Source organism: Papaver somniferum, unplaced genomic scaffold (genome assembly GCF_003573695.1).
Source record: "Papaver somniferum cultivar HN1 unplaced genomic scaffold, ASM357369v1 unplaced-scaffold_80, whole genome shotgun sequence".
Classification (NCBI taxonomy): domain Eukaryota; kingdom Viridiplantae; phylum Streptophyta; class Magnoliopsida; order Ranunculales; family Papaveraceae; genus Papaver; species Papaver somniferum.
The window spans coordinates 1,162,537-1,179,487 of NW_020650971.1; the positions used below are offsets into that span (position 1 = coordinate 1,162,537).

At 36.8% G+C, this 16,951-nt stretch overlaps 1 pseudogene; it reads left to right on the plus strand.

Annotated features, from left to right (window-relative positions):
* The first annotated feature begins 1,302 nt into the window (after positions 1 to 1,302).
* On the plus strand, positions 1,303 to 6,712 carry LOC113344904 (annotated as a pseudogene).
* The last annotated feature ends 10,239 nt before the right edge of the window (positions 6,713 to 16,951 follow it).

Consider the following 16,951-nt stretch of genomic DNA (forward strand, 5'->3'; position numbering starts at 1 on the left):
GACGGATAGGAGAGTACGCCATAACCCTAAACCCTAATGAAACGGAAATTTTGGTTACGCCCGTCTCAGGCGTAATAATTTTTTACGCCTGACAAATTCATCACGCGGACAGAAGAAGTCCGTCCGTACAACTCATCACGCGGACACAAAAATTCCGCCCGTCTGATCTCACACGTGCTGTGTGACCGTGTTTAACTCGAACGGAATTTATATTTACGTTTCTTCGAGCGGTCATTTGGAATCCGTCTGATCAACGGGCGGAATTTAAGATTCCGCCCCTTACCAAACGTAATTTTTATTTACGCTTGATAACAAACGTGATTTATATTTACGCCCGTTTGAAACGTAATTTATAATTCCGCCCAGAAATGAAACGTAACTAATACTTCCGCCCGTCTTCATGCGTAAAACTGTTTTACGCGCGACCAAATTTGGTCTTCTCCCCATAACGTCACAATACAAATTAAACTCATATTTAGTCTTTTTTTTTAGTCTTTGATCTTTGAGTTTAGTCGTACCATTGCAGTCGCTCTTAGAGCAACTGCAGTGGTGCGATCAAAACCAAAGATCAAAGATCAAAAAAAGGATCAAATTTTGGGTTTAGTCCGTGTTGTCACGTAACGGTGGCGATTAAAATTTGGTCGCGCGTAATTTAAAGATCCGCCCCAAAAAAATTTCATCGGACGTATCTCAAATGTCCGCCCAATCAATCACCAGGCGGACTTTAAGTTTACGCCTGTCAACAGGCGTACTTTAAGTTTACGCCTCATTTTTTTTTTTTTTTTAATTTGAATTTTCATCGGGCATAATTTAAATCTCCGCCCGTTAACAAGCGTACTTTAAATTTACGCCCGACTATATTAGGATTTGGTATTTGGTCGCGACCAAATATGGTCTGGAATTTGATCTTTGGCTGGGATTTGATCTTTACTCCGTCCCACTGCGTCACGATCTCATCCCAAATTTTTGGTTATACTCGCCCACTGTGGATGCTCTTACATCCATCCAAAATTTAAACACCCGTCAGCGGTTGGTTTACTTGATGGAATACATTTATTCTTCATCCATCATGAACCCTATAATAAGGGGTGCTAATTTCGAATCAAGCATGCAGAGCCTAAAAATATCTAGCTTCTAATGTTTATACTATATATTGTCCTTATGAATCTATGATGATAAGATTCTAGTGCAGCTTCATATTTTTGGTTCTCAATTCATTTCATTATATTCTTCCGCTTCTTCTACTTCTTCTTCGACTGACTAGTCTTCTCTCTCTGTGTATATTTTTGGTACTAGTATATCATGCAGTTGATCAAGAAGCTTTTTATGGTGGTGCTATTAGTCTTATCGATTGATACTTTCTCAGGTTTATCAGAAGAACGTGTTACTCCTAGTGATTATGGTGATGGTTTCCTCTACAGTGGCTTTAAAGATGCAGATCCAAGTTGGAGGTCTAATGGCGCAGCGTACATCACATCCAATGGACTGTTGAGGTTAACCAGCAATTCAGATGGTACTTATCGAATAGGTCAAGCTTTTTATTCTCGTCAACTAAGGTTCAAGAATATGCAATCAAACTCATCAACAAAAGGTAATAATAGTAGTACTGGTGGCAGTGTTTTTTCCTTTTCTACTTCATTCATCTTATCTATAGTACCGGAAATTCCAGGTTTGAGTGGTCAAGGGATTGCTTTTGTTATTGCACCTCATGTTAGAAATTGTATTTTGTAATCTAGAGTTGTCTAGATTATTTTAGAGGAGTGTAGAGAATTCTACACAGTGATGGTTGTGGAGTTAGGTAGTTTGAATAGTTTAGAAGTTTCTAGAGTTAGCTACAGTAACTCAAGTATAGAAAAGTCTAAAGTTAGTTTAGTCCAGAGAGTTCTATAATGTGAACAGTTGTGTAATTGGTAATGTGGTTTACAAGTGTTCTCTAGAAGTATCTAGAGGTTGTCAGGTCGGTTTTGTAGTGCCTATAAATAGGCAGTGATACATTCATTTGTAATCGTAACGAAGCAAGAAGTTAATAACAAGAACAGAGTTTTGAGAGTTAAAGAGTTAGTCTTGCTTCCTAGGAGCTCTATACGAGAAACATAACCATGCTCGTATATCTCCGAAGTTTCTATATCCAAAATTCCAACATGGTATCAGAGCGGAGGTTCGATCCATATGGGATGTGTAAGCTGCGCGAATCAAAATGTTTGTGGAGTTTAAAGCAAATGCGAAAGTGAAGTGAAGAAAGCGAAGGTATGATTCTCAACTATATCTAAAAGTTTGAGTTTGGATTGTTTGTTTTAGATCCCCATATGTATCACCCATTTCTACGTAAAAGGAGAATTAACAAGAATTTTAAAAAACGAAGATGTTGCTCGTGAGATATAGTAGTTTTCAGTACTGTTGAAGATGTAAAAAGTGTCTCCATGAAAGAAAAAGAGAAAGAGAAAAGAGAAATTGTAGGGAGTGCATGTGGAAAAGAGTGCACTTTCGGACATGGCATGGGAAAAGCCATGTCACGAGATTCTACTCCTCTACTCGTGGCGGAAGTAGCCGAGTGAAGTCTAAAGGAAGGCCGCGTAAAGGCCGGGCCGAGTGAAGGCCGAGACGGTGGGAACGCACCCACTGAGAGGCTAGCAGAAAATGTGAGCTAGCTAGAAGAAAATAGGATGGAAGGAGAGAGCTATGGAGACACTAAGAGAAGAGACGTAATGTCGACATAAGGAAATGTCAGGCATGAAGAAGCCACACCACGAGCGAAGAAAGCTAATGACGAAGCAGGCATTGGGAGCAACGAAAGCTAAGGACACAGAGATTGTGTGAAGATCGAAACCGAAATGGAGATTACAAATTAGGAGGGATGTTGGAAATTGTATTTTGTAATCTAGAGTTGTCTAGATTAGTTTAGAGGAGTGTAGAGAATTCTACACAGTGATGGTTGTGGAGTTAGGTAGTTTGAATAGTTTAGAAGTTTCTAGAGTTAGCTACAGTAACTCAAGTATAGAAAAGTCTAAAGTTAGTTTAGTCCAGAGAGTTCTATAATGTGAACAGTTGTGTAATTGGTAATGTGGTTTACAAGTGTTCTCTAGAAGTATCTAGAGGTTGTCAGGTCGGTCTTGTAGTGCCTATAAATAGGCAGTGATACATTCATTTGTAATCGTAACGAAGCAAGAAGTTAATAACAAGAACAGAGTTTTGAGAGTTAAGAGTTAGTCTTGCTTCCTAGGAGCTCTATACGAGCAACATAACCATGCTCGTATATCTCCAAAGTTTCTATATCCAAAATTCCAACAAAGCAGGGTTCCCAGGAGCAAGAACAAGCACATATCTAGGCTTGTTTAATTCAACAAACAACGGACGACCTACAAACCATATCCTTGCTGTAGAACTAGATACCATCTATAATACAGATTTTGATGACATAAATGGGGAACATGTAGGAATCGACATCAATGACCTGAAATCTATTAGACCCGAACCTTCCGGGTACTACACAGATAATAACCGAGTGTTTAACAACCTTAGCCTTATAAGTGGGGACCCTATTCAGGTTTGGATAGAGTATGATGGGGTCAGTAAGAACCTTAGGTCCCATTACTATTGTTTTACAACCATGATATTTCAGATATTTTATTAGATTCCATGTATGTTGGATTCTCAGCAGATACAAGTTTTGTACAAACATCTCATTACATATTGGGATGGAGTTTTATGATTAATGGAACAGCCCTACCAATTAAGCTATCTCAACTTCCTGAGCTTCCAGCAAAAGAACAAAAGAGCAAAATAACAAAATTCCTTGGAGTTGAGTTGCCAATAATTATCCCAGTTCTTGCGTTAACGTTTACCGTTGGTATCTTATCCATCATAGGGATAATCAGGAACTCTAAGCTCGCAGAAGTTGTTGAAGATTGGGAACTAAATTATGGGAGGTTGAGATTCTCATATAAAGATCTACATATTGCTACGAAGGGCTTCAAAGAGAAAGAACTCCTTGGGATAGGCGGCTTTGGTAAGGTTTACAAAGGTGTATTGCCGACTTCAAAAGTCAGAGTTGCTGGCAAAAAGATCTCTCATAATTCAAAACAAGGAGTACAGGAATTCATTTGGGAGATCATTAGCATTGGTCACCTTCGGCACCGAAACCTGGCACACCTCTTGGGCTATTGCAGACGGAACAGAGAACTGCTCTTGGTGTATGAATACATGCCTAATAGAAGTCTAGACAAGTTGATATTTCGCAAATCGAATTCAACCTCAGCATCACCAAGTTTATATTGGAACCAAAGATTCCAAATCATCAAAGGCGTAGCTTGTGCACTGATATATCTACATGAAGATTGGGAACAAGTTGTTGTTCACAGAGACATCAAGGCTAGTAACGTTTTATTGGATGGTGAAATGAATGCAAGGTTAGGTGATTTCGGTCTCGCAAGATTATACGATCATGGAACCAACCCTGAGACAACAAATGTTGCTGGCACGTTTGGTTATATAACACCGGAAATGATTAGAACAGGAAAAGCAACAACAAGCTCAGATGTTTATGCATTTGGTGCATTATTACATGAAGTTGCTTGCGGGAGGAGACCAACACAGTTACATAAATCCGACAGCGATGAGGGTGAAATTCTTGTTGATTGGGTCTTAAGTTGTTGGAGAAGAGGTGCAATATTGCAAACAAGTGATCCAAATTTAGGGAACGAGTATATAAAAGAAGAGATGGAATTGGTGTTGAAGTTAGGATGGTTATGTTCACATAATGATGCGAAGTCTAGGCCAAGCATGAGAAAAGTAAAGTTGTTATCTTCCAGAGACGTTTATCACTTTATTGTAGCTAGCGCTAAATTATCACTCTTGTCTTCTTGATCACAATTAATCTGTAATTCCCTTCTGTAAACGTTCTCTCGCAAAACAGTTGATGTAAGTATTTTTTTATTTTTCTTTAGAATCCCAGTCAGATATGTGCTCAACAACTCAAGTACAAAATGGACTGGCTGACTCGAATCAGACATCCTTAATATGAAGTGGAAATTATCTAACATCTGATTCTGGCTGAGTCAGATGTTAAGTGAAACAGATTCCGAGTCCGATCCAAACGTTGCCGAGTGACCCGATTCTCAATGTTTTTTTGTTTGTGTCTCAATAATTCCAAGCAGTAACTAGATCTTCAACCTCTCTTAGGTTCCTTTCACAGCTCACAAGATTCCATCTCAGTACTTTCCTTGTTTCACTCAACAAACCAAAATCTTGAAAAACCCTAACTTAAAAAGAAAATCAATGTGGATCAGAAGAAGATCATTGAATTGAAGAAATGAACTCAATAAAAAGGATACCTAAATGGCTAAATCAAACAACCAGCCTCAAAAATTAAAGGTTTGAAAATCTCTTTGTGTTGTGTAGAAGTTTGATGAGCAAATGGAATTGAAACTGAGAATTGATGTTGATAAATTTTATGAGGAATATGTTGATATATTGCAAATGACAATTGATGTGCAAACTGATTTGGAACAATCCAACAAACAAAGGGAGAAATTACGGAGTGATCTTCATTCTCTAATTTTAGACAATAACAAGTTGCGAGTCAGAAGAGATAGTGAATTTTCTAGGGAACTTGAGTCATTCAGAAAGAAGAAGGAAAAGCTGAAAAGTGATTTTGAGTCACTCAGGAAATCAATGTCTAAGGTAGGAGGTGGTTTAGAAGCACTTGAGATACACAAAATTAACCCAAGAAACAGTATCGACTTAATCCGTAAAGACAGGTCTAGACTGCAAGGTGATGTTGAGTTCTTTAAAGAAGAGATGACTAGAAAGCAAATTAGGATTAAGATTCTCAACAAAGAGACTACTATGATCGATTTACTCGATAAAGAAATGCCAAGTGAATTTGAGTTGCTGAACAGAGACAAGGCTGTAATGGCAAGAGATGTTGAGTTACTAAAAAAGGAGAAGCTTTTCTTAGCAAATGAGAAGACTAAACTGGGAATTGAGGTTAAGTTACTCAACAAGGAGAAAACGACACTGCAAAGTGATATTGAATTACTTAGAATTGAGAAGAGTAGCTTGGGAAATGAGACTGTGTTGCTCAACAAGGAGAAGACGGAATTGCAAAGTGAAATTGAGTTTCACCACAAAGAAAAGTCTACAGTACAAGGTGATATTCGTTCGCTCAATGAAAAGAAGACTATTTTGGAAAGTAAGATTGAATCGCTTAGCAGTGAGAAGTCTAACTTGGGAGATGAGACTGAGTTGCTCAACACGGAGAAGAAGAAATTGCAAAGTGATTTGGAATTGTTCAACAAAGAAATTCCTACAGTGCAAAGTGGTATCCGTTCGCTGAATGAAAAGATGACTATTGTTGAAAGAGAAATTCAATCGCTTAGCAATGTGAAGACTAACTTGGGAAATAAGATGGAACTGCGAAATGCTTTTGAATTTCTCAACCAAGTGAAAACTAAACTTGGAATGGATGTTTTGCTACTCAAGAAAGGAAAGTGTCAAGTGGAAACTGATCTACAATTCCTCAAAGATGAGAAGATCAAGCTGCATAGTGATATTGAATCTTTGAACAAAGAGAAGGCTAAGCTAAGAACTGATTTGGAACTTACCAACAAGGACAAGGATAAGTTGCAAAATGATATTGAACTTCTCAATGATGACAAGTACAAACTGCAAGAATTTCTCAATGAAGAGAAGGCTGAATTCATTCCATCACTGACTTTTGATGTTAATGAATCGTTTTATGAGCGTGAGAAAACATTGGCTGAGAATGAAAAAATGTTCATACAGCTTAAAGAGATGAACCAAACACTGGTTGCTAAGGAACGTTTTTACACTGAAAAGCTTCAGGAAGCTCGCCAAGAACTTATCAAGGTATATCTATGTAACTTTGTTTTATTTCCGAAGCTTGGTTTTCTTTTTTTGAACTTTAGCTTGACCTAAACACAAGATTTTGATCGATGTAAATGCAGCAAATGGAGTCAGAAAAGGCAACCAAAAGTAGGGTGATTGGAGTAAAGAGAATGAGGGGAGATCAAGACAAAGTGCTCTGGAATTTTTTTGGAGAAGAAGAGAGCCACACTGAAGGAAGTGATTAGTTTTCAGTTGATCCGCTTACATATGTAAAAAAGACCAATTTCAACGTGAGCCTTATGCAAGTATTCCTCCACTCGGCTAAGGATTTTCATCTGAATGGCGGTAATGTCTATTTTTTGAGGTCTTTTGGTTACAAGAGTGGGAGGATATATGCTGACATAATACTAGATTGTAAATGTGCGCGAAAGAATTAGGTAACGAAATAATGATACATATAGAAGGATAGCGTAGATAAGTTCACGGTCTGTTCATGATGTGGAGCTGAATTTCAAACTTGTAAATGTTTTGAATATGAAATGTAAAACTGCTGTCGAGTTATCTTGTCCTAAGTTGAGGCGTGCATAGTCACTTGTGGCTATATCTATACTCCTGTGTTATTATCATCTAGAATCCTTGTCTCTTTAATTTCCTGAAAATTTGCACACACGACTGTGAACCCATCTGCTAGATTATCAATTCAGAATTTCTCTTGTTTATTTTGGCTTTAGGACAATGCAGCATCCAAATCATCCAGATGAAGTTACGTTTGGCAAACAATTGAGGTGGAAAAGGGAAGGTATGACAGAAGTAAAATTAGCTCCTGGTGCGATTCCTGTCAGTATTACAAGGTATGCATCATTTGAATGCTTATTCCAATGCATCATCAACTTTTCACAGGTGACTCGTCTTTTTATCTTCACATGCATATTGTTTTTCATACCTTGTGCCATTCACAAACGAACCTTGATCCAGCAACGAGTACTGTGAGTTTATAAGAAAATTCGAGATCAGTTTGGAAGTTAGTTACTATTTGTGAAATTATCATCTAAATGATGTTGTTTTAATGTCAGAGGTCAGTGTTGGTACATATTTTCCTTTTCATTTGTAGATCAGGTCAGTTATCCAGTATCCATGATTGCCAGACCTGTAATTTATATCGTGGTCTATCTCCCCACCAGGGTATCCAATTAATTCAAAACAACCATCTTTTGTATGTCCATCTTGCTGACAGTGGTTACACACCTTTAAAATAGTAGCAGAATTACTAGTATTTCCTTTTAGGAAAGGTTGAACCTTAAAAGGCCATCACATTATCTTGTCTTTCTTTAGACAATGAGACCTCGCCTATTCTCAAGCGCTCAGCATTCACTACAGCTTAGTATGCACCATCAATCGTTGGCAATGGATCTCTTGCCAACAATTTTTCACGAATCGACCCATACATATTGTCTAAACCAATTAAAAAATAATGAAGATAATCTGCTTCTCTTAAAGTAGTGACTTGTGTTGCAATATCACAAGTACACAGACCACAGCTACATCTTGGTTTCTTCATATATATGATCAATTCATCCCATATTTTATTAAGACTTCCAAAGTACACAGCTACAGGTTCAGATTTTCCTTGCTTGCACTCGCTCGGAGAAGATTTGAGTTGGCAAGTTCTAGTTCCACGAACAACACAAAATCTATTCTTCAAGTGCGTCCAGAATGTACTTGCATCATCATAATCTCCCAATGTTGATCTGATAGAAGAATCTAAGGTATTAGTAATCCATGAAACAATCATAGAATGTAAAACACTCCATTCTCCACCTGATCATCATCTCCAGTAGGTTTCTTCATAGTTCCATCAACAAAGTCAAACTTACGCTTTAATTTCAAAGATCTTCCAATGGCTCTAACCCATTCATCATAGTTATTTCCCTTCAATATGATCGGGGTAATAATAATATCCGGGCCATCACTTGATCCTAGGTGATAAACTGGATCTTTCTTTATCATGTTTGACGATTGTGGATCATCCTCTTTTCCCATCGCTCAAAAATAGTTTTAGGGTTTCTGTTTTTTTTTCGGCTGAAAAGAAGCTTTAAAAATTAAAGTTGAAATCAGTCTATGAGGCCATGTTGAATTCTTAATAGGATCGTATGTCCTTTTCTCATTTCTCAAACTATTTGTATAGGTTACAATAGTCGACATTGCCTCGACTCTCAAGTAATTATTTTCCTAGAATAACTCTGTTTACATAGATATCAAATTCCTAACTATAGAAAGATATATTCTCCTAATAGACCCCATGTTTCAGAATCATTTTAAGATGACACTCTTACCAGGCGGTGACAATGATCCGATGTTTGCGCTTCGCGCAGCAATCAGAATGAGCGTAAGGACCTTATGTATGTAATCATCATAAGATTACATGCATCATACGACAGACGAAGTGACTAGAAGATTGAGGAGAATTGGTGAGCCGGACTAATCCTTTTGCACGAGGGTTCACTTAGAACACGATATTTGGAGGAATGACTTCCACAGTTCAAGTTGTGGAGTCGAGATATTATTTATATCTTTGAAAAGAGATGCATAGTTGGTTGTTACTAGGCCTGTCAATATTTGTCCGATATCCGGTATCCGTTTCCGAGTATTCGAGATCCTATAGGATTTTATCCGTTTTATCGGATATCGAATCGGATATTTTATCGGATATTTCTTCCTTAACATATCGGAAACGGATTAGACCCCATCCGAAATGTTAATATCCGATATCCGATAGTATAGGAACTTATTTATAATTTATCCTAATTTCGAGTCTAGTATCGGATATTATCGGATATTGTCAGATAAATATCCCATAAGTGTCAATTATGAAAATGTTTTACAAGGGTTTTTAAGCTTTTTTGTTATAACCGGATACTATCGGATATCCGACAGCTTAGCCTATCGGAATCGATATCTGATTTTGATATCCTATATGATATTATCGGATAACGAATATCCGGTAGTGCTTAACATGTCGGATATCAGATTTCTAAATATCCGACGGATATTCTTCCATTGACAGGCCTAGTTGTTACAACTTCTTAGCTATTGAATAGCTAACAGATGCTATTCAAAAGGAACTTTAAATTATCCTAAAGACTATTGCAAAATACCCGGTTTATAACAGTATTCACGGCATGCTTACTGTTTCCGTGGAGAATATTCAGCTGATGAGTCATTATCCTTAACACCTCCCCTCAAGTTGTACTTGAGTTGAAGAATGTGCAACTTGCTTCTAATTTATTGGAACCGTGGTGAAGATATCCCTTTCGTAAAACTTGTAATTGCTCCTCAAATTGTTGTATGAGAAAATTGGTGTTTCTCTTCAAATTCATAGTATGAGATAGTCAAAATACCTCTTCAAAATGTCGTGTGAGATAGTCGAAACACCTCTTAAATTGGTAGTATTGATCTGTGTTGGTTAAAAGATATAATTGGTAATGGTATTAATTTGTTTAGGTATTGAAATTTGTTTAGAACTGGTTTTTAAGAATGTTTTTAGTACAAGATCTTAAGAGTTGATACATCAAACAAAAGAGTCTGTCCAGTTGCCTTGTCACTAGCAGAGACTTTTGAACAAGGTTTCTTAGCAGCAAACGATGTTAATGGCGGTGGTGAACTGTTATGATATGGTGATAGAGATTTGTGTTATAGGTAAAATGGATGGATGATGTGAGTAAAGTAGGTGATGGAACTGGTGATATGGGTGAAAAACAAACACCTAAAGATGATGTAGAGTTCTAAACTCTCTAAAGTATTTTGACGAGCAGATTAGGAGTATATTATTATTTTTTCACAGTGGAAGAGTAGGGGATCGGACCCTCCTAATACCAACTTAGAACACAATATTTAGAGGAATGACTTCCACATTTCAAGTTGTGGAGTCGAGATATTATTTATATCTTTGAAAAGAGATACATAGTTGGTCGTTACAACTTCTTAGCTATTGAATAGCTAACAGATGCTATTCAAAAGGAACTTTAAATTATCCTAAAGACTATTACAAAATACCCGGTCTATAACAGTATTCACGGCATGCTTACTGTTTCTGTGGAGAATATTCAGCTGATGGGTTATTATCCTTAACAGGTTGAAAAGAGCAAGAGATCGCCATCAAGAATCTGAAAAGGCACAAATCAAAATGAAAATCATTGGAAAAAAAATTACCCGAATTTCATCCAAATTTTATTGCAACGACAAAAATGGATCTGGTTAAAAAGGAGTACCCTTTCCTATTTCTTTATGTTGGAGATGGAAAACAACGTAAGAGACTTACAACGAAGGAGTATGCGGCAGAACAAAGAGCTAACGAAGGCCTCACGGAGATTCAAGGAGGTCGTCTGCTCCAACAATATTTGGCTGATGCAAATACACTTATAGAAGAGTCCTAATTAAACCAACCCAAAATCAAATTTTAGATGGTTAGAAAGATGAGATAATGTGAGGCGACACATCGACCATCTGTTGGAAACAGGATTGGCTTACCAATGGTAAGTTACCATCTTCATTTATTTCGGGCTAAGATACATGTTACAACACTATCAAGATGAAATAGCCATATGCATGGCACCTCCAGAAATAAAGAATATCTGAATTTGATTACGGGAAATAAAACAGAGGATTTACTAGATATTGTATCAAGACTCATCAAGATTAAACTAAATCAACTAATGAAGGACTTGCGAAAAGGAAATACAATAGGCAAAGTTTGTGAGGGTAATTGCAAATCGCTTAAAGGCTTAAAGCTGCAATATTTAACATAAAATAATGAAAAAAATCGGCCGCAGATATATGCCATCTTACCTATTATTTTATTTCGGAAATTTACACCATTCAATTTCCGCGTCGTGTCGTGTAGATAGCACGTAAGCTTTTACTGCAAGTTTAACCGATGTCGATATAGATTTTCCCGAAACTCCCGGTGCTTATGCACCGGGTAAAATGCTTGTACTAGTAATTTACTAACATGTTAATCCGCCCGGAATACTTCTATATAGTGAAACTAAATTATAAACAAAGTAGGAATGAAATGTTTTGAAATATTATTAGTTGTATGGGACCCAATAGTTCCGTCCCATTTTAAGCTACCAACAGTAAAAGCATCATAGTAAACTTCTACTTCATGATTCAACTATGAAAAATCCTCTATCTTCCAATTTCCAGATGAACTTAGATGATGAACTTAGATGATGAACTAAGATGTACAACTGATGCCATGTTTTTTCTACTAAAGAGAGGTAAGGGAAGAAGGATGGGTGAGCTGCTTGGAACCAAAGGAAATAGAAGTTTCCATAAGGAAATAGAAGCCTATGAGCTGAAACAGAAATAACTGCTACATAAAGAAGAGAACAGAAGGAGATTAGTTGTGCAAAGTTAACTCCCAATTGATGATTTGGCTACTATTTGCATACTTAAAAAATGCTTGTATCGCAACTCCAAGGGACCAAATCTTGCTTGACCTGACAAAATGACTTCTTCCACATCTTTAGGCCTCCCACCAAAAGCCATGTGATTCCTTTCGTTCCATGCGTTCCAAATAATAGCGAAGTGTGATATATTCCATATGGACTTACACTTTCCAGCCAAAGAATCACACCCCCAAGCTTCAAATAAGTGTAACACAGAGCCAGAGTTGGTCAACAGATCCGCCTTGACTTGATAAAGAAGTCCCACAGTTGGAAAGAATAGGGACAATGCAGCAAGAAATAATTAGACGTCTCCAGCACTTCGTTACATAAAGGGCAAGCAGTGTTGTTCAGGTTAACCCCTCGATGATGAAGCATTTATCTCGCAGGGAGCGAGTGAATGCCTATACCTAGCTAAGTGTTGTGAATTATTTTGATTACAGACTAGTTTAATGTGGTAGCTTCCTTACGGGGAGGATTGGGCAACTCAAGTCGAGTTAATGCGTAGTAGGATAGCAGAAGCTCACCCATTTGACTTTTGAGTCCACATCTCTAGTTGATAATGATATGGACCTAGACCTAGCTAAGTGTTGTGTATTAATTCAGATTTGAATATATGGTTTTATTGCATTTTAAAGTGTCGGTCGGGGCAAAATTCCTCATGAGCCAAGTTAATAAAAATTGGCAAGAAATTGTTAAATAAATGCTCTAAATATATACCAAATGCATGAAAGAAATTGTTGATAAACTAAGTCCTAAAACAAAAAATAAAAAGCATAACACATGGTAAATTGTGCTGATGTTACAAGGAGAGAAATGTATTATATTTGATACTGCCTCTTTGGTAAAGGGTTGGCTCCTTACGAACGCAACAAAAGTCTCTTCAACCGCTAAACAACAAAAATACTAGTTATTTTGGTGAGTTTCGACTGACACGTATGTGGAACTCTTACGAGCAGAGATAGAGAGACAGGGAAATATTTTGACACAAAGTCCGAGCTCCACAAAGTAGCATCAAGGATATCTTTGGATTTATCTTTGCTTAGTTTCCTCTAACATCTCATCTATTTCAAAATAACGAGGTAGTAAATAAAATGCGATTCAATTTTACTCGGAAATCATTTTGGGGAAATTTTCTTCGAAAAACTAACCAGAAATTAATATTTGTCGTTGTACATATAAGGGCCTCGGAGAGTAAAATGATAAGTAGATATATAATGACAGTCAAATTTTCATTTTAATCAATAAAATCATAATGTTGAGATTTTGATAATTCACATAATCAGTGTGTCTTGAGCATATATTAATCAGTGTGAACCAGGAATTGAAGGAGTTTGAACCACGAAGCCAAAGATGATCCAAAACGATATCGGTTCTTACATGATGCGCATAAAATAAGAAAAGCAAACCAAAACATCAATAAAATCATAATGTTGAAATTTTGATAATTCACATGATCAGTGTGTCTTGAGCATATATTAATCAGTGTGAACCAGGAATTGAAGGAGTTTAAACCACGAAGCCAAAGATGATCCAAAACGATATCGGTTCTTACATGATGCGCATAAAATAAGAAAAGCAAACCAAAACATCAATAAAATCATAATGTTGAAATTTTGATAATTCACATAATCAGTGTGTCTTGAGCATATATTAATCAGTGTGAACCAGGAATTGAATGAGTTAAACCACGAAGCCAAAGATGATCCAAAACGATATCGGTTCTTACATGATGTGCATAAAATAAGAAAAGCAAACCAAAACACCCCATGGTTGAAACCTTGAAGCAAACAACTGAACACACTGGCTGCACAAACTAGATAGATCCTCTAACTTCATCTGAACATATAACTAATAACTTCTTCTACTCATCCAGTGTTCGCATCTTAATTTGATATTGAACCTCATTCATCCTACACGAAATATCTATATTAATGATACATGTGTCATTCACGAGATATCATAATTTTATTAGCAGTTTTAGAAGTAGGGAAGGATGAAATGTGAAGAACTGTTTGGATTACCTTGTCTAATGATATTATTGAGCTACTGCCTTCTGCAACTTATCTTTCTTGGCGCCCTATTTGATTATCTTACCTGTAGTTAACGAAAATGGGGGTTCACAAAACCGAGGCAGGAAATGGAGTGCATTCTGCCAAAAATATCAAGGTCATAATGCCCTTAGATTAAGATCGCCTAATGGTCTCCCAATAGTGTTAATTGTTTTCAATTGAGGGTTCTTATCATTATAAATCCACACATGGATGGATCTTGGTGATGAGGCATCGAGGTGTTAGTCAAAAATAGGGTTTATTCATCATTTAATGTTCTGTTGCCTCTCTTTAGTCTTTACAGTAACAAGATGCTAATGAATTATTGGTGAAATAAGATTTCTTGGTCAGATGATTAATAAGGTCTAACACAAACGTTTATACATATCATAGACATTTGAAATGTTGCATTCTAATTGCAACAAAAACATAGTATGTACATATGCAGACTTCCATATTCCAGCTAAACAATGAGCGTTTCACACAAATAAGCAGAAGTAAAGAAGCAAAACCAAAAAAGAACGAAACCCAATGGTTTTAAGCAAAATATTTAACACACAAGAATACTTGATAGATTCTCCGTTCTTCAAAAAACCGCACCTTAACCCTTTAGTTTTGAAACCAAATACAAAGTCTATCCTCATCTGGGCATCTAACTTCCTAAACTCATATATTCTGTTGCTTCATGCATATCCTCAACAAGGTCCTCATCGATCCTACACGAAACATCAAGTCTAATGACACAAGTGGCATTCACGATGTATCCTTTAGCAGGGTCATGGAGCTCACTGAGACGCATGAATGTGGGGAAACCCCAGCCGCAACCGTCTTCACAGGGCCGGTCCTGCATTTTCTGTGGCCTAATCCAAAAAATTTCTTTGTGGCCCCTTGTTAACAAAAATGCATTAACATTGTTAACTAGAAAAAAATTCTTTGAGCTCTTAGCTTGTTATCCATAGATTAAGTACCAAAAGAGAATCAAGAACGTACAAAGTTACAATAGCACTAAGATCAATTTGAATTGAACAAAATGTTCAAAGGTATGCATAATGCATAGGTGGACTGTGGACATATGAGCACATGGAAACAAATGACAAGGTAATTCCTGATGCCAAATGATCGGACATATGAGTTCACTGCTTGTTTAGCTTTTCTCAGTGATTTTGTTGTGAATCGCAGACGTTGAGTTGAATTTCGAACCAGGGGTTCAATGCAATTCATTTGGTGTCCTTATTGTAGTTAAATTACTTGAGTCGCAGACGTTGGGTTTTTTTCCATTTTCTAATTACAGTCTCAGGTTGTTGTGACTGTACTGGATTGTCTTTTGTTTTCCCATTAATATAACCTTTCTCTTCGGAAAAAAGAAAAAGGAAAAAAAGGTATTCCCGCTGATGCTAAATGATCACTGACAGTGAGCCGGAAATTAAGTCAGAACTTAGTTGGGAGATGATAGAACTATCATCCATGACATGGGTTGTCAGTACAAAAAACGAGTTTCTATTTCTCATCTTTTTCCTTTCTTTTCTCTGTGCGTATACTACTCAACCTTTGTGAGGCTGCATCCGAAGTCCAAATACAAGTTTTACGAATATTCTAAGATAGCTAATATCAAAACACAAACACTTACCTAAAAGCCACGACCAAAACTAAGGACTGAGGTTATACAAAAATTTCAAAACAGTTTAACGTCTCTGGTTCAACCATGCAAGAATATTGTATAGATTTGCCCATATTGTTTAGCTATGGAAGCCCTAAACTTCCCAATACAAAGAGAACGTAATGCAACCTACTACTTTTTAGTAAGTTTAAAAAATCTTATATGCGGTACGAATACTAAAAAGAAAAAAAAAATGTGGCCCCCCAAAATTGGTGGCTTCAAGCACGGCTTTGATTGCTTTAGGGGGAGGGCCGGCCCTGCGTCTTCAGTAAGTTTACGTTTCAACTCTGCAGAACCAAAAAATTATAAGGTAATAAAAGAATAGAATCAAACATTAACATTACAATGTCAGCTTAAAAAAGCAGAAACACCGTGTGTCACTCTGTTCCTGCGATCTGTTTGACCATATCATTCATCAACAAGAGATGTGAGAATTATAAGGTTCTCATGATCATCAAGACTTACAGATTGAAAAGATTGTAAAGAAGAAGAAGAAAATATTATTACAGGTTATGAAAAAGATACATTGGAAGACTCAGTTCAGACATATTTATTACAAAGTATTTGTTATGTCTGATTCACACAGATAACTCGGACAAAGCTAACTCACACTGACTCACAAGACAAAGCTAAGTCAAGTCAAATACTTTTGACTTTCCTATTAGCCCCCCTCAAACCGGTAATAAGAACAAGTATCAGTTTGAAAAATACAACAACAATGTTTAAGGGACCAAAAAAGAAACATGTTTAGAAGTTTTAGAAACATTTACACAACAATTTGTATCAAAAGAACCACCAGCTGCTGAAACAGAAGGTAGTAGAAGTATTCTGACAACTGGAATCAACTGATGCAGAAGTATGAGATCCCAATAATTGTTGAAGTAGTGAACTAAACACTGGAGCGCATAAGTCTTCAGTAAAAAGGTCTGCTAGCTTACTTTTTGAAGATA